The 23,866-nt window shown below is 42.5% G+C and overlaps 1 protein-coding gene across 1 annotated transcript in view; it reads left to right on the plus strand.

The window, feature by feature from the left end:
* Positions 1 to 23,866, plus strand: part of LOC118289214 (protein phosphatase 1 regulatory subunit 29) — a 47,122-nt gene that overhangs the window by 1,423 nt on the left and 21,833 nt on the right. The window contains exon 2 of the mRNA XM_035616012.2: positions 15,174 to 15,389. The gene's annotated coding sequence lies outside the window, so the exon portion shown is untranslated. The remainder of the gene's footprint in view (positions 1 to 15,173; positions 15,390 to 23,866) is intronic.

The raw sequence follows: 23,866 nt of genomic DNA on the forward strand, positions 1-23,866 counted from the left end.
AATATGAAAATGACCAAATGATGTGAATATAGGTCAACTACGGTGAGGGTCATTCAATAGATTCCCATTGCTCATGAATAGATCAATTCAAGAATCGTGCAAAACCGTCAGTTGACCTTGGTGTTAAACTAAAAGCACGGATGTCGATAAGACAGCACCCTTTCTTCAGTCAGTGGCTGATCAATAGTTAATAAGTGCTGAATCAGGTTCTGCTCAGAACGCCATCGGAGTACATCAGGTTGATAAGTAGGTGGATTCCCTCATACACGTGTGTAGTAAATTTGCTTTCACTCCAATCAATAAGGAAAACCTCTCCCAGAGCCTTTACCATCCCTACCGAAGCCTGGGCGCCATCAATCACTGGCCACACCCACTTGAGTTAAGGGGAAAACCCATGAGGAAAAACCTGCCAAGCTATAGTCCCGACCTCATTTTCTTCTTCTACTTTGGTTTCCAAACGTTGCTTCCTTCCTGCTCCGCATGCTACGTCCATTTGTCACATTCCACTTATCTACCTAAATCCATTTCCTCCCGATGTCGATGATTCCTGATGTTGCCCTTGGAGGAGTGATGAGCAGTCTCCAATCAATTGCAATCACAGCTCAGTGGTGCACCGGGAAAAAACGGGGAGAGGAAATCAGTAGGGAAGGGAGGCCCGAGGAGACCTGAATAATGACCACCCACACGCCGAACCCACTGCCTTGTCGCTGTGTAATCTCCAGTTCATCAGAATACTATTGAACTATGTTTGCCATAATTCGGGGAATCCATAGCGCTATCTGTTGGGGGTTGCTCTCAATGGAGGTGATGGATGTTACACTTGAAGGAACCTGAAGTGCAATTTTCTCCCTGCTTTCTTTCCCTTGTGTGAAATCCAACACATGCAAAGTGTTTCTGTGGATTTCACTTTGAGCTTGAAATACGGTTAAAGAGACAAAATGCTTTTGCAACACTGGATCACTGCAGAAAGAAAACTGCATTGAAAACTGCATTGAAACTAAGATAAATATATGGAAAGGGGTTTCTGAGACATAATGGCACCAAAAATAACAAGACAGATTAAAGTACAGTATATGAACATCAATACTCATTGTATTTCATGCTGGTTTACTCAAAAATGTAGTCTCATTTTTCATTGCAGTTGTTGTGGCGAGATAAACTGGAATTTCTATTTTTTTTTGCCTGTGGGACAAGTGGGAACCAGATGCGCAGGAGCTTTAGTACTTATTGAATAGTTAATATTTTAAGCCATTAGTGCCGCCGAGGGGCCAAGACATTTACTACCTCGGTGACCTAATTAATTCATGTTGCACTCCGAGGCAGGTCAACCGTCTGATGGTTTTGGGATGCGATGGATTGTACACAGTGATGTGGAGCTGTAGCAGTACACGCCGATCAGATGACCGAGGTTTTGAAGATGTTTTGTAACTGGCTAAAGAACAAAACACGGAGATGCTAAATTCACTTACAAACTTCCGTCGGCCCATAACACCGGTGTGAAAACTATCCCTTTCAGAGTCAAAACAATACACGCAAAAAATGCAATAGTCATGTAGTTTAGTGTTGCTGTTGATGAATACCGATGAAGTAACAAAGCAGGTGGGAGGGAGGGTGACTGGCTGCTTTGCTGACTACACGACCGACTGATTGTGTCACTCACTATCCCTCTTTCACTATTTCACATTGCTCACTATCAGCAACTTTTGCAGGTTGCCATTGGAAACTCCATCCTTTACATACAAAAACAACACTATGTAGATTTGCTGAGCAACAGCGGCCTCTGCAGTCACAAGTGGTGGTCAGTTCTCTTGATCTCTGAGTCATAGAGGCAATGACTTTCTGTAAAGATGGACGTATCCATCACAACGGATTATACAGAGATCCTGAGAGGGATAACCCTTGGGAGACATTCACACTTGCGCCTGCACATCACATCTTTGGCCACAGCGCACTGTGCTCTCTTTCAGCACTACCAGCTGTTGCGGTGCTCAGTGCAATCGATACGACAGTCGTGTTTCACAACAGCCAACGCTCCCCTCCACTGCCAGGGACATGTAGGAGGTCCCCTTTGGGCAAGGGACGGAGAGACACAGCAGACAGCGATGTGCTGACAAGGTTTCTGACAGGCAAATGCGACAGAATGTTTCGCGCGCAGGTCCATCGGCTGTGCTTTTTGCGTGGTGGTGTGAAAGTGTTGATGCGGGGAAACGCGATTTCTCCTGTCCACGGTGGGATGAGATGTGAGAGGAGTGCGGGGAGTGAAGGCAGACAAGCAAGGGCAAGTGTAAAACTGAGGGGAAGGAATTAAGAGGGGGAGTCATGAAACAGAAAAAGAGGAGAAACAAGAATATTACTGGAAGAAAGGCAACAGATGGGGAGTAAAGAAAAGTTGGTAAGTCGTAAAATCTAGAACCCCTTAAGTGACAGATACTGTAAGTTGACAGGCACAGGCCTGTCTCATACTTGTGAACCTGACTGTAATAGAATGAGGAAGGAAAATCTATCTAAACTATCTTAAAACAATGTCTACAGCACAATTCTGAGCATTAGGCGCTTTGCAGTAGAATCACATGAACCCAACACCTGCTACCTCAATTCACCTGGAGTCCAACTTCCTCGGTTACGCTCCATTGACCCCCCCCCCCCAAAGCAGTCATTATATGTTGAGGCCAGTCATTCCGTGATATTGGATTTGTCCTCACTCCTGAAGAGATTCACAACTCAGATTCCTGTGGCTGTCACTTAGTAGCCCAGTGTGCTTTTTGATGGAAAAAGCTGTTGCGCGGGAAGAAGAGGTTGCAGCGATACGTTTCTGTTTGCGAGAAGGTGGTGACATACTGTGACAACATGGGCGAGTGCACCGATGTGTGTACGGACATCCGTGTCTCCCTTCAGCACAGAGGGACGTACAGTACAAGTTGTTTTGTTGACTGGGGTGTGTGAATATCTGCAGTTTGTGTGTCAAAGCCTTTGTCCTTCAAAAAAGGGATAATTCAACTGTATCCATTTAAAATGTTAAACTTCTCCCAGTGTCATGCCTTGTTACTATACAGCATTCAGGTCTTGTATTAATTCTTAAAAATACTTGCTGAGTAAAATGAATTACCTGAAACGTGTACACCTAGAACTTGTTCTCTCTATTCCAATTTGGTGTGCCATCAAAAGGATTTGGAATTTAAATTGTTATTTTAAGGTAAAATAGTTGCATAATGTCGCTTTAAAGCCACAAACCGTGGACCAAATGCAAAGAAGAGTGTCACTCCACTGCCAAAATTCAAAGCACAGGATTCAAACCTGTCATGACAGGCTGACAGTTTGATTGACAGGCCATTAAATAAGCAGACGAGTTTGAAATGTCACGGATGCTACAAAAGGTCTGTTTACACAGTCGATTATAGAAAAAAGAAAGTGGGTCAATGGCACCATCATTTCAATCATAATATTTTAAACGTTAAAATTGAGTTCATTCTAAGATTTCTGAAATGTATTGTGTGGTCAAAAATGCAAATTAACCATATAATTTGGCATTTACCTGTATACTGTGACCAAAAAAATAAACCTCTGTACAATTTTGTACTAAAGATATATATATATATATATATATATATATATATATATTCAGAGCCTGATTGCAGGGCTGGTGTGCAGTGGGTAGCATTACACTACGCTTCTAGCTGTCTGGAGGCGGGACACACCAAAAGCAAGTTCGATTTTGATAATCCAGGTACTGAAGTACAGCTGATGCCTTACGCTCACAAAGAAACCAAACCCAGACACACTCGAGGTCTGAAGTTCTTAAGCCATTAATCTGGGTGTTGGACTTCAACACTCACTTCCGGTGATCCAGTGATTCCTCTGGCACCGCGAGCTGGTTCTTAAAAAAGACACTGAGTCCAATATTTCCTGACTCCTTCAGCCATTTTGTCGGAACTGTTTGAGCAGTGTTTCTTAGACCTGTTATGTTTGGTTGTCTTTCTTTAAAAATACACTGAATTCTCGAGAAGCAGAGGCTCATGTCATATATATTTATGTGTGTGTGTGTGTGTGTGTGTTTGTGTGCGCGCCTGCAGTGGTCATGCACTACAATATAGATGGGAATTTGTGCTTCTATGACGCAACACAGAGAACAAAAAAACCCACCAAATTCGACTGATCTTCAATGAAGCCCAGCGTTTGGATGCATTTTCAGATTTAATAATCTCCCGAGGAAGCAGAAGCTTGACATGACTCATACAATATGCAGCTGTTACTGTTCAGAGTGCTATTTTCAGACTCTTACTGCAGTGAACTATCCACTAATACCAACTGGATTTACCCATTTTTTCAGTGCATTGTAATATGAAAATGTTTAACGAATACATCTTTGACAAAATAAGCTTCTTAGAAAAAAACAGATAAGTATCTGGGCGTACGCTGTTTCTTATTTAAACAAGTAGAAACAGCTGCAGCCTTTTAAAATATATTTCTGTCAGTTTCCTGTGATAATGAGCAGAAGGCATCTCTGAATGGCAGAATCTCAGCAAACAAAGATAAAAGCAGTTCAAAGTGGTTGCGGTTAATTTCATTTGGAACCAAAGATGAATTTGATTCATGCCATTTATTAATATGAGCCATGCGTGTTATCTTCTCCGTGCTCCTTTTTCTCTGTATAAGGATGCATCTGTTGAGTTTAGCGTTTAGTGTGTGTGTGTACTGTATGTGTGTTACAGTAAGTAAGGGCACCATCTGCCATCGTCTTTGCTTTGTGCCAAACCCCCACCCCTATTAACCCACACCCTTGCTCACAGACACAAAATCCTTCAGTGTTGCAGTCTGATATCTGATGATTGCAAAAGGGAAAAAGAGAGAGAGAGAAAAAAAATCTTGAGGATATGTGAGGAAGGGAGAGAGAGAGAGAGAGAGAGAGAGAGAGAGAGAGAGACGGAACGTGCTGGAGGAAGAGTGGGTGTGATGCAGAGAGCTCTGTCATTGTTAAAGGATGATGAATAAAATGTACAAAGACTGAGCAAAAAAAAAAGAATGTTGTGGTATTTCTTCTTTAATCACAGCCTCTGGCATGTTGCATTCAAATTAGATGAATACTTACATATTTTCCTGTACAAAACATACGCACTCACTCTCACACACACACACACACACACACACACACACAAATGCACGCACGCCCAAATGTAGAAATACAATTACACACCCATACTTGAACACATGTACAAAGTGGATTTTGAAATAATGCCTTGTTTTTTTTTTTGAACTGCCCTAGATTCATTTGGCATCTGTGCTGCACACTCATCTCTCTCTCTCTCCCTCTCTTCCCCACTCAGTTGTTATCACTGCTTTTCCTCTTACACACACACACACACACACACACACACAGTAGCCCTCCTCTCGAGTCTCTCTCTCGTTCCCTCTCTTTATCCATCTTTCACTCTGCCTCTCTCCCTCTCTTGGTACGGACCGCTAAGATCTGGGTATAAATATTTTAGCTCTGTCACCCACTCTGCATCTGCACAGAGAGAGACAGTATCTCTATTCTGTCCCAGTGTGTGTGTGTGTGTGTGTGTGTGTAACTGGGCATGTCTAGGCACAGTGTATTCCGTGGCGGTACCTTCTAATGAAGCATCTGTTTGCATTCTAATTTGTGCCATGGCCCTAAAGAAACGGCATGTCTTTAGGTTTTGACCTGTCAACAGACTGAGACTGATTTCATTTGGTTTGCCTGTTGTTACTTTACATGTATAAATGGACGTTTTCGCTCGTCCTTTTGTTTGGTTGTTGGTTGGTTTGTTTGTTTGTCAGATTATGCAAAAGAATGACTTAACGGATTTCCACGAAACCTGGAGGAAACGATGGGACATGGGCCAAGAAAGAATCCCCCCAATAATACGTATTGTGAACTGCACAACAGTTTACAATACGTATTACGGTACAGTCACAGGAAGCAGTCTTTTTTTATGCACATCTTTCATCACAATGATGATGAGACAGTAGAAATGCAACATTTCCATTACAAAGTGATCTAGGAGGAATGCGTGCAGGAAAGACAAATATGAGTGTTTGAGTCTTGAGTCCATGTATTCGGAGCCAACGGGACCCTGACCCTAACCCCCTCGAGTCAGATCAAACGTGCCGCCTTACACATAAGTACAAATTCATGATGAAGTCATGTTTTGCCCCATTGAATTTGCACTCCACGCTCAATGAGAAACCGTAAATGTTTAATCTTGCATGGGGAGCCGTTTAGGGAGAATTTCTTTTCTATGAGCAATGTGTGCAAGTAGCGAGAAGAATGACAATTTATATGCTGTGATTTAAAAAAAAAACAACAACAACCCTAATTACTTATTTCCCATGTCATTGCATCAACAACAACAGCATTGTTCTGCACCCTCTCACGTCTCTCCATCGAGTGAGTGCCCACTCACTCTTGTTCTACCTCAGTTTCTATCACTCTCCCTCTTCAGCGTCTTTGCTTCCCTTGACAATGTGACTCTTTTTCTTTCGCTGGGTAGAGTTTGGCTGTTACGCCGGTTGTTCCACCTTCCGCCATTTCCGCCACCTTGGGGGACAAGAATTGCACGATTGCAGATGGAAATTCATTATGCCGTGAATCTATTGGCACTTTAACACCACGGGGGTTCACTTTGTCGGGTTCTGATGGTGGATCACCTGTTTCTGTGAAAGACTGTGCCCTCAACCTGGTGTAAAATGCTGCTTTGGGTACAGGCCACGTATGTAAACTTGAAATGAATAAACTGGGGAACAGGAAAAGAGAGAGAGAGAGAGGTGGCGCCCAGTGTGAATTGGGGAAGATAGGCGGAAAACCATCGCATGCTCACGCAGTTCTGCGGGCAGGCCAGACGCATTGGTGGGAGGAGAGAGAGATAGGTGTGTGGAGGGCAGAATAATTCTAGTTTATTCCAGGGGATTAGAGATCAGAAATATTGTCTATTGCCCTAACCTGGAGCCTGCAGACACACATCTGTTCTAGGAAGCTGATTTCAGTATTGCCCATTGACAATGGTGCGTAGATGTGTGTATCTTCATTCATGTCTAAAAAAAAAAAGATTCTTTCAGATGCTCTGCGATTCGTAACTCCTCAGACTGAGAGTCTGGAGTCACAGAGGCTAAAATGTAGAAAGTAGCTGTTGGTTTGAAGCAATCGATAGTCAAACAAATGCTGCCTCTCCCCTTGGTCAATAATAATATCGGTTGCTGTACATCCTCTGTTAAAACAAGCCAAAGGGAGTTCATTTGTTCTCCTGTTTCATTTTCCAGTGTGCTTTTAAAACTTGCTTTTTTTTCTGGAGTTTTACTGGTGTGCAGTCACAGCAGAGCTGAATCGAACAGACGCTCACTGCAGGTCCCAAACACAAACACACACACACACTCACACACGCACACAGATAGTCTGCACTCCCCTATGCAGCCCCAGGGATTCAAATGATTTCACAAATGCTCAAACTTAATCCGCCAGCCAGGCGACAAAAGCTTAGACGAGTGTGCGTGAGAATATTTGTGTGTGTGTGTGTGTGTGTGTGTGTGTGTGTGTGGCACTGTACTGCGCTGATGTTTATATGAGAAAATTTGCTCACATTCCTAAATAAAAGAAAAAGGTTTCGATTTTTTTCTCACTGAACTGTAAATTTCACTTAATCGCTCACATAAAAAAACAGCAATTGTGTTTTCTGGAAGACTTTTATTTCCAGTCTTCTACAAAATTCGTTTTTGTGTTCTCTGTTTTGGTCCCAAAAGCGTTGTTGAGGACGATGCACACATCCTTTTTTTTTCAACATGAAATGATTGTTACAGGGACAGAAACGTGCATAAAGGACATACCAAAAAGAAATTACAGCTATTAAAAAGAAATGTGGCTTTGAAACTGAGCCACATGTTGCGTTTGTTACATAACTGATTCACCTGCAACAATGGTTGGAAGCTGCAAAAGTCCCCATTCCGCCTCTAATCCACACTGTTCTACCAGAGAGAGGCAGCTGCAGCAGTCACTCCGAAGCACACACCGTTCTGCCAAGGGTTTGGTAAAAACATAAGCTTGCCCTGTGGTTGTTGGCAGGCTTGGAAAAACCTTTGCTTCACGTTGACAGGCGTAGCCGGCAAGATGAACCGCAGCTACTCAGTCATCTGATGATGACATTCCTTCGGCATTACCCTAATGTAAACATGCGAAAAAATGAATGTACAGCAAGTCAGAAATACCCCTGTTTGCTATTTGAGGCGGATTTGTGCACACGCTGACGCACACTTTCAAAGGTTTCCTCGCGAATCACACACACGGCTGCCGTTCGAAAGGTCAGCCGCACGGCAAAAAAAAAATGTCACACACATGGTGAGCACGAGGACAGACGTGCACAAGGCCGCGGAGTCTGTGGCGAGCGTTCACAGGAGTTTCTGATGTCACTTTTCTCTTTTCACCGCCTACATTTCTATCATCACTGCAACGCTCTTTCCCTCCTCGCTGCATTTCCCTCTTTCACGCTCTCGCTCCCTCCCCGACTCAGCCGCCCGAAGCTCTGCGGTTCGGGGGCTTGGTGGCAGCTTTTGCCTGGCAGTGCTGAGGACACATGCGCCTCCAAGGAACGACAGAGACAGAAAAGACAGATGGGTGGTGCGACGGAGATACACAGCATCCGTTAGAGGCACCACTTCACTCCTCCCTCCTTTCCCTCCTTTCTAATCCTTCCACTCTGTCAGCGGTGTAGTCAAGTAGGAAGTGATCGGGCGCGCTGTCAATTCACCAGCAACTTCCTGGAATGACACGGAGACACGACCTTCCAGGGTTTGTTCATTTTGTGGCGTTTGCAGCGATGGCTACTGGTAATGTTGATGCCGCGCGGTAAATTACAGACTCTTTTTTGTTCTATTCTACTCTATAAATAAATTCTTCATCCTTGACTCGGCCACAATATATTCTTCATCCTTGACTCAACGGCCACATGTACATAGTCCACAATATCCGATTAAGGTTTGATTCAGCGTCGTTTTCTAAACGACAGTGACACATTCACCAGACGACGGCTCCTTCTCCTCCGTGAGCTCACTTGTCCCCCCTCCTCGGTTGTTGACTCGCACACCTGCTCTCACTTTCTTGCCTCGCAGGGGGTTTCACTAAAAAACATGTGCGGACTGTGTGGGGTTTTATTGCATCACAGCTGCTGCTCACAAGCCCTGGTGCATCCACATGAACGCAGGGGGCCTCACAAGGCTTGTCGAGCTGGTAGATGTCAGGTGGCACTGAAGGTAAACGTTACATCGAACGTGAAACAGACCATAGGTTATATGCATTATGACTTGTTTTCAACTGGGCATATGTATAATATATGAAACTCAGCCTGTGAATTGAGACATTTAGGCCATGCGTTAACATCAGGCAACGGTATGATGCAGTCTGCACTGGGTCCTCGTCGAGATGATCTCACAAAGATCATGCAGCATGAGGCACGATGATCGGATGTTTGCATAATCAAATTACAAAAGGGCAATTGTGGAGATGAAGACCACACAACTGACAGACTGGGTTATTTATTTCTGTGTAATGGAGATTTCCTCCTGCATCATTAGCATGTCGAGTGCGGATGCTATTGTAAATCTGCATGCAGCGCAAGAAAGCATTTCAGGCCTAATTACGTATTCTTCGCTGCTCTTTCGAAGCACCGAGATATCACGTACAGCTTGAGAGATCACACGCTTGCATGTCTCTCATCAGAGCTAGTTTTCCTCCCTCCAGGTTGCGTTTTCATCCCTGTCCGTCGGTCCCGTTTGTTGGTTGGTAAGTTCCCCAAAATTTGGAGAGAACTCAAAGAAAGAAGCAACGAATCACTTTCTTTTCCGTTGCGAGATAGGATAATTCGTTTTGGTGACATTTTCTATGAAATCCCAAAGAATAGTGAATGGATCTTGATGAAACAAATCAGGCATATTTGAGGGTTTGATGAGTGTGTGTGCAAATTGGTGTGACTTGATTGAATATAAGGGGACAAGTGGGCCATGGCGGAGGTACGTGCTCTTCTGAGTGCCATTAACTGCCTGCTCAACCGTTTGGTAGAACATATTTTAAGCCACTATATCTTATTGAGAGTAGTGTTGAACTTAAATCAACCTGATTGAGCCATCTCCACCATTTGGCTGAGCAATGTTATGCTGAAAAAATCCACCAGATGTTGCATTGTCTTTAAATGGCAAGCCTGTTCATTCCCCTCCAACCAAGAAGTCAGAAACAAGAAAATCACCCCAGACATTTTGACTCTGGTGAAATTTTGAGTGGTAAACATATTTTTTTCAACATGTGATCCTGTCTGAGCCCTTAAAGAACATAATTATGTGTCTTGATTCAACAAAAAATGTCTAATAAACATTGAATAATTAAAAAAAAAAAAGTGCTCTGCCCTGATTGGGCACTTTGTGGTAAAGGTAGCAGAATAAAACTAATGTGATAAAAATTGACTATTTGCTATGAAATAAAAACTTCTGATCAGTAATTACAGTCAATATGATACATTTGACATTTTATGATATTACCTCATAAATATTTGTACATAATGTCATCATAAGTATGATTTTTGACCATTTCCAAGAGGTTTTCTAAGTAAATATGATTAATATCTAGAATAAATATGGGGAAACAATACTAGTGCCCATAATACTACTAATTCCATGGTAACAAATTGACATGGTCGAGACATGGCTGGTCCACAACCTGCATGTCACCCTGGTTGTCCAGTGCATTGGCACTGTCCAATCAATTTGCATCAGTAGAGCTCCCTTGATGAGAGAGCTGATGAGGAGTGACTGAATATGTGTTCAACTATAAGCGTATGTTCAGCAAAGAGACGTGTACGATTACTCACACGGCTGTAAAGGTCAAGGAAAAACCCGCGTGCATTTAATGGATGGAACCTTTATATAGGTCTTCCAAACAAATCTATCGATAGATTAAAACAGATTCCAAACCTCACCAGTTCTAACCAGGACAAAAGACATCACAACACATTTCTCCAGAACCTTTTGTTCAGAGCCTGTTGTTCTCGGAATACAGTTTAAAATTCGCCACCTGTTCTTCAATGCACTTCAAGGCCCGGCTCCGCAGAACATATCCAACATGCTGTCAGTAGACCATCCCAGCAGATCTCTCACATCACAAGGTGGAAATCTCCTCCATGTGCCCGGAGCACTTTCGAAGGTCTGGTGAGTCTGCTGTCAGTATTTATGCACCTGAAGAAATGGACCAGCTTCCCTGCTGATCTCCCAGCAGTTTCTCCTCTAGCCTTTCCTCTCGACCTTGTTCTTAAATGAACACAGTGTATATGCATGTGTGCGTCTCTTTTGATGTGTAAGTATGCTGGGACATTTCTGTTAACGTTTTGCTACTCTGTTCTACTCTTATTTGAAGCCATTCGAACCACTTTTGTACTGGATTAGGCAGAACAAATCTTTCATAGTCCTCTAGGACCAAGGCGTCTTTTGGACCTTTGTGAAAGAACTCTTCGTAGACTTTTGTCTCTTGGCGGACGTTATTGTTCATGAATTCTGTGATTGCCCCTTCCTTGTGTGTGTCTCTGTTTATGTAAAGTTACTTTCTTGTGATCCCCAGTGTTTTGTTCATCTTGAGTTTCGTATTTCCTGTTTTATTTTTATCAATATCAATTATATTTAGACTTCACAGTTCTTTTGGTACACCAATATAAAAACGAATGCAGTTTAATACTGTCTACACACTGACTGTAAATTAGTATTATTACTAAATGTACACTAAGCTGACATTAGTTTAATGACTGAATTTAATGTTATTACTCAAACTTGTATGCATTATATTGGAAGGACCTTTTAAACAGTTTGACAGCTACATGTCCGTCTTTTTAGCTCTTTTTTTTTCATTCATCCAATCACTCTCATGACCATTTGGTACTGTGGATGTGAAGCTTGTGCAGGGCTGAAGACATCCACACACACTGAAGTTGTTGAATTCCAGTTGGTCTTGACACAACAGGCCGTCTGGACTCTGTTCCAAAGCACATTGTTCAAAAAGCAATCTCCCCTCTACTCTCTCTATCAAATCACCCCTTACTCTTTGTTTGCTATCTCGTCTTTTCCTTCTTCTTTGCCTCCGACCTCATCTCTCCACTCCGGTCCTTTTGGTTTGTTCACCGTTCAACCTGATGAAATGCTGTAAATACAAAGTACTTGCAAACATTAAGACACAGCCACCCGCACACACCAGATTCATTGTAAACCACGGACCCATGAGTTTGAAGGACTGTATCCAGAGTGAGTTTTTGTGCGTTTGTATTTGTGTCTATAGCTGAACAGAGGAAAATGAGTGATTCATTTCCGTCCCTGTCGTCGTGTCAGCAGCGGCCTCTATTTCATATGATTATGAGTGGGTGAGGTTGAGATTGAGGGCGAGAGAGGGAGACAGTGCACTTCTGTCAGAGAGAGAAAGAAGAAGACAGAACGTTAACAGTGAATGTGGAATACAACACGGGCGTCGCCTCTGACGCCCTAAACAACAGTCTTGGGATGTGTTTGAGTATTACAATGTTGATTTGTCCTTTTGGCCACTTTATTCGGCTATTACAATTACGAGCCGTGTCATGATCTGCCGCTCTGAAGTGACTCTCGGACCATAGCTGTTATTTCATGCTGTCTTTTGAAGTTACTCACCTCGTCCGTCTCTTGGTTGATTTACTTCCTGTCTTTGTCTGCATTACGGGTCCTGATAACCATACTTTATAACAAGCGGAAGGATGTCAGACATGGTGTCCAATCCGTTATTTGGAATGTCCTCGATTTGATAGAAAGCTCACTACGGTATTGTCTGGCGAGGGGCAAAACGCATCCTTCATCTGCGTTTTGTGGATGACGGAAAAGCAGTTATGTGTACGTATTGGATTGATTTTGGCTTTGTAGTATTTGGCCCCTGCCTCAACAATAACCCTTAAAATATGTTTAATTTGACTCTACCAGGCCATTATGTAGCCCCTTAAACATGAGAGTAGCAAAGTTATACGTGGGATATATGACTGTGGTAATTAAGATTGATTATGAGTTGCATCACGGTAGTTAAGTTAAAGCTAATTCAGTGTCAAAGTGACCCTGTGATAAGGTCACAGTGGACCAGCTATCCACAATGTGCCCCGCCTGTCAGCTGGTCTGGACACAAGCCCTGCCCGCTGCGACCCTTAAAGGATAAGTGGTAAAGGTAAGGGATGGATGGACAGATGTGTCCAAGTGGAGTGTGTAATTATTTTATTCTTTGGAGTCTGGAGTGCGTACATTTCACTGTTACGTTCTGGCAGATTCAGAACAGATTTCTCGTGCACAGCTGGAAATTGCCTCCTCGACATGAAAGGTCACAGGGTTCACCCAGAACATTAGAATTCATTCTCCAGGGAAAATTTAATGGAAATCTTGATATTACTCTTTGACATCTCGGGTAGAAAGTTGACAATTTGACCTGAGGGCATCCCGGGAGGAGAACCCATGGTAAAATTGAAATGGTTCAAGCATTAATGTGCAGCACATTTGGCCGATGTTTTTCTTCCGAGCTCAGCTGACAGCCATAGTACAGTGCTTTAAGACAAAACCTCTCTCAGAGAACCATTTTAACCCCTGTTACGGAAACACGGCACACTCAGTAGTACAAAAACATATGCATGATTTATGAGGATCATACAGCAATGTGGAGGAATGTAAAAAGTGTATTCTTTTATATTCGTAGTAAGACATCTAAGAATAAACACCATACACAAGTAGACCGCTAGAATGGTTGAATACTGTTTCTTTCTTGTTTAGATTCCCTTTTTGTGAGCATAGATGCAACGCTGGGACATGCACATCTTCAACAAGGTCTGTTTTGTGTGTGCATCCCGTTGCTCAAATAGTGAGTGCACTACGGGGAGTAACCTCAGATCGGTTTCAGTAGTCAGCATGAAGATCTTCTACCGTATAGGCATGTTTGTTTAAGTATCGACACAATACATCCAAATTCTCATATGTACATACCTACCTTCAGTGCGGATTCATGATCCTGCGCAATGCACCGCTCTTTTTCCATTTGACTTGCCAGGGAGGAGCAGGATCAGCCCGGTGTTATTGCTGAAAATGAGATGTCATGCTTGGCTCACTTTTGGCTGGGCTCTCTCCCTAACTGATGTAAACTGTCTGTGTGGGTCTGTGCTTGTGTTTCTGTGTGTGTGTGTGTGTGTGTGTGTGTGTGTGTGTGAGGGAGAGGGTGAAAGGGCTGGAGGGAGGGAAAAAGAGGAAAGTGAGAAAGCGAGCGGGATAGTGAAAAAGGGGCGCTGAGTGTCAGTTTCTCTGACAGTTATTTGCACAAATTATTCATAGATATGCAGTGTGCTGTGTACCGACAGCTTTAGGTGTGTTGTGACAGGTGTCCTGCACTGTGACTGAAACGGGAAGATAGGTAGCATCTCATTATCTGTAGTAGCACTTACAGATTGAGCCGTCTGTCACCTCGGACCCTCCTGATGCCACGCCAGTCATTATTGTCATCATTATTGTGATCCGGCTCCTCGTCACATGGTGATGGTGATTTAGGCAAAACACGGCAACTGAAGTGACGCGAGAGAAAGTGACTGGTAGAAAAAGAGACAGGAGGAAGAATGGCAAACGAATGAGAGATAAAGATGGAGAACTAAATATGCTAGTGACAGGCATAAACAGTATGCAGATGGTTAGACGGACAGGCAGACAGATCGCTGTTAATATTTGTTCGCGTGTCTTCAAGATCTCGATGCAGAGAAAAATCTGCATGCTTCGGAAAATCCTCTCCCACGCTCATGTTATTGCCTGTTGTCACTTTGCTTTCTTTTGATAACCTAATGAGGCTCCTGAATTATTTTTCTATTCTTCTCATTCATTCATTCATTCATTGTCTACCGCTTGATCCATTTAAGGGTCGCGGCTATTCTTCTCTGTTCAAGATATATTTTTCTTAAGCCAAGAAGTTAAAGAAGAATAATGTACATTCCCCTTTGCTTGAAATATGTGATGCATGATTTAAATTGCATTGTTGCCGTACAAAAGGTTTGAAATGCAAATTCAACAGGGTATTGAGAAATAGTCTCCGCAAAATACGCAGTGATGTTAAACTTTTTCCCCTTTAACCCCTGTTTTTATTTGTATTCTCTTACTTTCAGCTCCGGGCCAGGTTGTGTCTCCTGTGGCTGAGGACCCGCATCGCGTCCACAAAGAGCAAAATAACACTTTGGTGTAAGACATCAACCACCAACCAACCCTGGGAAAAACTCCCCTCAATGAAGAGTCTTCTTAAAGAAAAGGATACGTGTTTGTTTTTTCTGTCCCAATAAAGACTGCCGGGGAGTGAGACGAAGAAAGTAAGAGAAGAAAAACAGGTAGGTGATTAATTTTTTGCAAAATAGTTTCGGCCCTGTTGTGTATTGATCTTAGGTTTTGAGGTTTTCTACTGTGAAAATGGATTCCTATGACTGACAGTTTCAAATGTGTGTTTCTGTAAGTTGTGACACACACACACACACACACACACACACACACACACACCAAAACAACCTCACTGTTTGACAAATTGCTTTGCCTTACAATACCCTGAGTCTTTCTGCAAGCTGTGTGTGCATGTGTGTGTGTGTCCGTGCGTGTGCGTCATGCATGTTATTTTACACAAGTGTGTGAAGCTTTTGGCCCAGTTTAACACTGGGGTCAAAGCATTAGTTAGTGTCTTCACAGGCACGTATTATGCCATCAACCCTGCTTTTTACTGCGCTTTACTTTTGCTGGCAACACTGTTATTAGTGCTGACAGTACTTCACTTAGCATATCTATTATATTCCGTGCGATTGTGAGCGTGCTGTGTGCGTCAGGCAGAGTAAAAGAGGAAATTGTTGTAATTATTTGTCTGTGCTTAAGAACATCTTGCTCCTCAAAGACGAATGAAATGCAGAGTAAACGTACCTCACCAGTTTCATCACCATTTTGTGGTGATCACACTTTGTCATTTCAATTACCACTGTCATTGCACTGTGCAGATGGTTAAAGTAATAATGACAACTAAAATCAACAACACTATATGCAAGACTGGTGTTTTGTATTTCATATATATTGTATATATACTTTCATTTTCTTCAGCAAGTTGAAAAGCAAGCACTTGGTGTGAACAAGAGGTCCAGAATGGCCTTACTGTAAGAAAACAAAGTATTGTGTTGCCCCTCAGAAATGAACACCTACTGAAACTGAAACAAAGACAACACATTGGTCAGATGACAGAGTGGGAGGGAGCACCACAATATGCAAGTATTACACTGAGAATAAAACACCTTTTTACTGTACATTGTGCATGATACTTCATACTGTGACAACCAGCTGATCATCATACTACATCGCTGCTGACCAACAACTATGGTCTGCAACAATTGTGAACCAACACTGTGAGTTCCAGTATGATAGAGGCTGAAACTATTACCCAAACAGTTGTGCTTTTAATGTATGTTTAAATGAACTGATGTGTAGTATGTTTTGTATATTTAAAAAAAATCCTGTGTGGCACAATAACTATACTGTAACTGGATTACCAAAAGCAATTATTCACGTGGAGATTCTCTCCTCCTTTTTGGTGGGGAATCAAAGAAATGCACAGGCTTAGTTGTGTTTCTCCTAATCAGCCTGGTGGGACAAAAACAAAAAATATATAATATTGGACCTTTAATAAGTGATGTGAGTTAATTCATAATCAATGAACGAGGAATACATTAATTTGTGGAAGGTGGTTGCAGCAAATGCATTTACAGAGAAGATATGTCAGGCGCCCAGTTAGGTGGCGTCTCTTTCACTCCTCTATTCTCTTCTGCCGTGCCGTGGCATTTCTCCAAATATAATGCTGCGCGCGCACAATGATCTCTGTTCCTCAATGCCACACAGGATTTGTGTGTGTGTGGTGCACCTTCATTTTACGCATACTCTCGCTGTCGTCGGCTTGACTGCAGCGTCCGTACACTCTCCACCAGTTGGTGTGAGCTTGGGCTTCTTCCTCAGACTCAGTGTCTCCTCGTGGGGAAACCCTTTTAGTCGCAGCAGCAGCTAATTGATCAAACGAAGATCAAGAGTTCACACTTAATGGGCGGCTGTGGCTCAGGAGATAGGAGGGTCGTCCGCTAACCAGGGGGTTCTATTCCAGCTCCCCCCGGTCCGTACGCCGAAGTGTCCTTGAGCAAGACACTTCAACCTGAGTCGCTTCTGGCTCGGCTGTGCAGGCGCCGTATGAAGGTCACAGAAAAAGCGCAGTGAACAGCAGCGCTGTGTGAACGAAAGGGTGAATGTCACTTGTGCTGTAAAGAGCTTTGAGTGTTTCGATGAGACTAGAAAAACCCTTTATAAATACAGGGCATTTACCATGTACAAGATCAAGGGCTAATTTGCTAGTCTGCACTCCATCTTAGTATAGTCCAGACATTAAAGATCCCACGTTGTAGAAAGTGAGATTTCAATTTCTTAGTTGATAGGAAAGTGAGTCTAGGTCTACAGTATAAATACTGTAATCGTATTGAAGTGCTCAATCAGAGAAATGCTCATAGCACATATTCAGAAACTGTTCCTTGAAGTGAGACATGCCTGTTGTTTGGCCTCTCCGACAATCCTTATCTGCCTGCAATCTTTACAATGCTACTTCTTCGACAAATTGTTGGATTTCCTCTGTCTTGCTTTTTATATCAAAACTTTCCAGTTTAATGAGTCGTGAATTTTCACGAATTAAACATGAAAACCAGCCACAATTATGGTTTGGTGTGCGGAGACTTGCTTACTCGCAGGTAAGGGACAAAATCCACCGCCCGGAGTTGAAGCTGGATAAGCTGCAGCTTTGTCTCTGTAGCCGCTGCCCAGGCAAATCATATTTCTGCCATATGTGCTGCTGTCATGCCGCCACCAGTACACATTCCTTCCATGCCTTCAGGCTCTGAGCCTCTCTCCTGATTGGCTGACCGACCATTTCTTGCTAGTGCTCTTGAGACGGAGTGAGAGACATGTAAAACTACATCGAGGTAGTGTTTGGTACTTAGAACCACAATTTGAATCTTCCTACTGATATCAAAGTTTTCAGTAAAACCCCAGAACAGTGTTAAATATTGAACCTTTTAAAAGGGAACAGGATAAACCCAAAACTCAACACATGCATTTACATTTTGATTTTAAGAATATAGTAGTATATTGCAGTAACTGTATTTAGGGTGTCCCTTTGGTTAAAGCATGTGTTTTTTATTTGATTACGTCTGCATGTGTACACGTGGCTTACATGAAGAAATCAGACGGCGTATACGTCATTTGCAACGTCATGTGCATGAATGTTTCCTATAAAATCAGCTAAGACCCTGTGAAAACTTATATGGTTGGTCGCACAGCTACATCTGTCAGTGATATAATCGCCTATATGAGTAAACCGCCTTTCCTTTTTTATGCTTCAGGGCTTTTTAGCCCACGTCTGAAACTCTCAGCCGGCTCTGAGGACGGCACTGTCAGTTAGTCAGTCATTTGAAATCACTTTGGTCCAGTCACTTATAGAAGCTGAGGGGCCTCTGGTGGCCCCTTATAGGCCCTTTTGAGCCTGACAGAAGAACTAATATAACTCTGTGATGCGTCTGTGGACTTGAAGTACAATGCAGCAAAACATCAAACTTATTTTGATGCACAAACCAACTAATTGTGCTGCCAAGGACACAGAGCCTTTTGCATACAAACAGTGCGTGTACTTTTCACAGAAAAAGGCTACATTTTTCAGTCTGATTACACATGAAATCTTATACTGGGGGTATTAATGAAATGTGATGAAGTGTAAATGCACTATTACAGGGATGATTGAAGTGAGGTAAGGGCACTGACATCACTCCAGGTTTGCTGAGGGAGAATATTTAAACATTAATGGTGTTTTAGTTAACAACGGAGAAGCTATGAGGTGTTACAGGCTGTTGAAGGAGGCAGCTATTGACTCACCTGATGAGACCGAGCACGACATCGAGCCCGTCGCTCAGCGATCTATGTCAATACCAGCATTGATAAATACCTGTTCACTGTTCATATGTTACTGATGTGGCTGCTTCCACTCATTCCAGTAAAACAGAATGTACTTGTCTACACGTGTCAGACATTTTGTGCACCGGTTTAAATTGAGGAAAGAGGGATTGAGTTTTGAATACCAGAGCCTTGTCAGTTTGCTAGAGCTGCTATTGGTCGTGGCAACATTTTTAAGAGATGGCAACGTCTGTTGATATTGGCGGGGACAAATGATCATGTCAGTTGATGGTGCTTTCCAGCTTTAGCCATGAATGATGAATCTAGTTTGACATCAATCCCATCATAGCCCAGCACATATGTGATGTGACAGCCGAAAAAAGGGGACAGTGGTCACTTCTGTATCCTGTTACAGTTCCCCCTAGACCACAAAGGCAAGGAACAGTCATCTACGCTATAACTCTATGTCAAGAAAGAAGCAATCCATGCATTGATGTTGTGCAGTTTTAGGAAGCTCATCCATGTGATGGCTACTGCATTTGTTTTTTTATTTCTGTGCACTGAACACTGAATTCAAACAGATGTTGATGTATGCTCCATGTGCTATAACTGAACCCGTGGTGCCACACTTGGCAAACGAGGACCTGAACCTGCCAAGGTTCAGATATGCAGTTATTCCTGTATTGTGATTGCCAGCAGTGTGAATGCCAATGAAGGCAAGCTTGTTACACAACAACAGCCTGAGGAAAGTGTTGCACTGGGACACAGTGCTGCATACAGTACTCACAGGATGCACGTTTTCCTCATAAGAACTGTTCAGTGCAGCCACATTTTAGATTTAGTGCCTAAATCTGACAAGGTGAAAGCTCCTCCTCAAATAATCAAATAAACGCAGAGCTATGCCGTAGAATATATTGACATATTGTACGTACATATATGTGAATGAAGGCATGTACCGCGTGTCTTTGTCATGGTTGCAAAGGTGTCTGAACATGTGCAACTACTGTATGACCAATTACATTGACTCTAGTCTTCTTGGAGATGAGAACAATTCAGTTGTGGCCTCTGATCAACCACTCATCGAAATATGCCCTGTACTGTATCGACCCATGCGGAGACACGCCCTTCTTCAGTACAATCTTCAGTACAATCAGAGAGAGTAAAAGACTGTTATTACTGTTGATGTGAAGAAGGGGTATGGAGAAGGGGGAGACAGAATGAGAGAGGATTCATTTGAATCTATGTTTTTTGTTGCAGGGATACTTTATGGTAATGTTTATTTTTTTTTTTAAACATGCCACAGCACAAGTGTCTGCTTGCATTCTGATCCACCCCATTTAATCATCAATCTAGCAAATGCCACTTTGATTATGAGCCGTTCCTCCTCCTCCTCCTCCTCCTCTACCCAGACTCAATCAGAACAAATAAAAGAGCCTTTTCAGCTATAATGGGATTATTGATTTGGTGGCTGCCTTGAACTGAGACTTTGTGTAAATGGCTTTCGATACTGTGTGTGTGTGTGTGTGTGTGTGTGAAAACTTAGCAGTGTTGGCATGCATGTTGAGATTTGTATGTAAAACTTTTGCGTGTGTGTTGTGCTGGGGGTTAGGCTAAGTTGCCATCAGGAAATGAATGCAAATCTATGTAATGTCCCCAAAAATGACAAACAAAAACAACCAACATGTTTATGCATGAAGGGGGCGAAGCATCCAATCACCTCACAGTTTGAATGTCATCAGGCGTGTAACATGTTTTACTGATGAGTTCAGAGCTTATCTTTGACTCACATTGACCAAAAGTAGAATTGCTTTTTGCATTATCTGTGGCTGGGACGTCTTTTGTGGCCAAGAGTTTGACTTGGAAAAGCAAGATGGGTAGATCTTATGGCCACCGGCTAATTTGTGAGTAGTAGCTGGAAATAAGAATGATACCTGTCAAATAACTTTTTGATGTGCAGTTATTTTTTTTCCTCTGAATCCAATTTTCATAGTTTATATGTCACATTGTTTTAAATATGGAGATTTACATCCTTTACAGGCGAAAGTTCGCTCTCAGTTTCACTGCTGCCATATCAAGCTTCTTGACAGCAAAAAAGCTATTTCAAAAATTAAATGTTGAATGTTTCCTTTTAATCATCCCGACATTGATGAGCTTGTTTGAAAGAACATCACTTTTGAAGTCAAATTTGAATTATCTTATTTAAAATGGTCACCTGATTGTGGTGTGAGCAGTTGATATGTCCCTCACAGGTTTACACAAAACTGTGATGAGAAAATCAAGTGTAGAAATTGTTTCTATTATCAACATGTCAATGACTCTGTAAGCAAAGTCTCAAATGAGACAGACTAATTTTTTTATCCAGCAAATTGCCTACTTGACTATATATAGATATATATAGATATATCTATATATAACCACTATAATGATGTAATGATTTTATAGTATTTATAGATCCAGTTTACTGTCCTGCCATCACCTATATAACCTCAACCTCTGAGGTTTTGCACCTAGTCTGTGTATGTGAGCAATATGCATAAGTATGAATGTGCACTGGTTTGCACACTTATGCTCCCAAGTGGAATCATCCTACATATTTTGATGAAAGGGATGCTCCATGTCCAGATCCACGAACAGCGGGAAAATCTGTTGGTGTCTTGTTCGTCTCTCGTCTCTTTTCCATTCTGGCTCAGTCCATTTGTTGCTGCGTCTCCGTTGTAAAAAAAATGTTTTTTTCAACTCCTCCTGCAACACATTCATGCTTGCATGGGTGCATTCGGAGAAACAGAACAGACGGTACACGGGTGCATCTGCACATGCACGCGCGCACACACACGCAAACTTAACCACACTGGGGAAAGAGAGGGTCTGATTCATTTTAAAGCTAATGAAAGATTTAGGTCTACCATGTCATGGCTTGGGTTTGACCTATTTCTCTGTCTCTCCTGCAATTAACCCAACTTTTTTAAAAACATATTTTCCTCGCTCCCAGCGTCCTCCCTCGCTCTTTCTTTCCACTCTTTGAAGTGCTAAACCACTCGCAATGTCTGTTGGCTAATGACGCTCCAACCTTGAAGTAACTATCGGTGCCATGTGAAAATGACACTGACAGAAAATAACTATAGTTTAGTATTTGTTCTACTTTGCTTTGAATGTTTCTTTGAATTACTTTGACAACACTGAGCATAGTTCTTTAAGTGCAACTTTGGTTTCAGCAGTGGACACCAGCCATTATTCTTATTAACTCACACAGGTAGTTCATGCACACACATAGAACAGGCAGTGTGAGAAGAGGACGGGCTTTGTTTATGTCCCAGATAATGTATATTTGTCCTAGTGGAGAGTAGGAGGCTGCATGAGCCTCCTTTCATCCAAGCTGAGAAATCGTATTTAAACAGGCAGCAGCGAGATGATAGGCTAACAAGGCAGGTGTGTTGCAATGCTATTGGATAGGTGAGACCAGCTTATTAACCGCTCATCGCTGAAATGACATGCCCGGAAAATGACAGGCAGTATGAATGAGAATTAAAGTGCAACCGAAGCAAGCATAAGAGTAGTCTTCCTGACTGAGCTCACGCTAGAGCTACATTTTATTCATGTGATGAACCACAGGTATATGACCAGCAAACAAGAAGAGTTGGAGAACATAGGAGGTGAAACAGTCATAGAGCGAGATGAATAGAAAAAGGCACTTTCCACACATACAGCGGGACTATACACGTTGCATAATTGACCTATAAGTGCAGTAGTCAGACCAGTAGGCTTGCAGAACCCTGATCCAGGAGCAACTGCAAACAACAACTGCAACAAAACAACAGCGGTTCAGCTAAAAGCATAATGACCGGCAGGCAGAGGTCGAGAAAGAAAGAGGAATATGATCAAAGGAAGAAGGAGACAGTCCTCCCGTGGCAATTTTTCTTTTGCGTCCACACCCAGCTTGGAATTTCTTTGTATCGGTTCATTTCTAGGGCAGATGCTTCTTGCAGCAGGGGTTAGTACGTGTGTGTGTTTTTACTGTGGATCTACCATGTATATTTTATGACTGCCATGGTGTTGCTAGGTCCATGCAGTCTCTAATGCCCACTGTTCTCAAAGAAAGAGGGTTATAGATGGGGGAGGGGAGTATGACCGCATGCATTTCCACTAACGCCTTGTTCACTCAGAACCTGGACTTAAGTCCAGTAAAAAGGGATCAGATACACTCTTGGAAAATGTGATTCATTGCAAGGTTCCTCTATTTTTTATTTCCCTTAGGGAATCATGAGTCCCTTCACCAACCCAAAAAGCCGGCACCCGTAAGGCGTGGTCACACAGTATCATTAATATCAAGTTAGCCTGTAAAACTTGTGATAAGGAATGGGTAACTGTTACAATGCAAGATAATATAAGAGGCATATCATGAAGCCTTATATTTTTGCTGAATTTAATTCTATTTAACTATTAAATTCAGGGAGCAAAAGTAGTATCGGCTCCAAATATCGGCTCAAGAAAATCGGCAGTCTGTATCGGTCATCGGCTAAGGCTGATGAAAAAAAAAATCACTCACACCTACTCAAACGTTGCCAAGTAGATGAAACTGGAGCACTAAAAGAGGAACACTGTCGTCTGAGACCTAGCCCGGTGTTATTTTAAACCTGGGAAGCATGTCAGGGTGATCCTATCTAGGTAGCCTAGAATGAGAGCGACCTGTTAGCCCATGCTCGAATTGCATGGCTTGGTAAGTAGGTGTTGAGCCAAAAAAAGTTAGCCACGGTGAGAAAAAAAAAAAAAAGGGTGATAAAGCAATGTAACACCTATTCAAAATGTGTATCTGGGGGTTCTGGCTTCAGTGGGATCAGTTCTGAAGCCCAGGTTTACAGTA

Source organism: Scophthalmus maximus, chromosome 17 (genome assembly GCF_022379125.1).
Source record: "Scophthalmus maximus strain ysfricsl-2021 chromosome 17, ASM2237912v1, whole genome shotgun sequence".
Lineage (NCBI taxonomy): Eukaryota > Metazoa > Chordata > Actinopteri > Pleuronectiformes > Scophthalmidae > Scophthalmus > Scophthalmus maximus.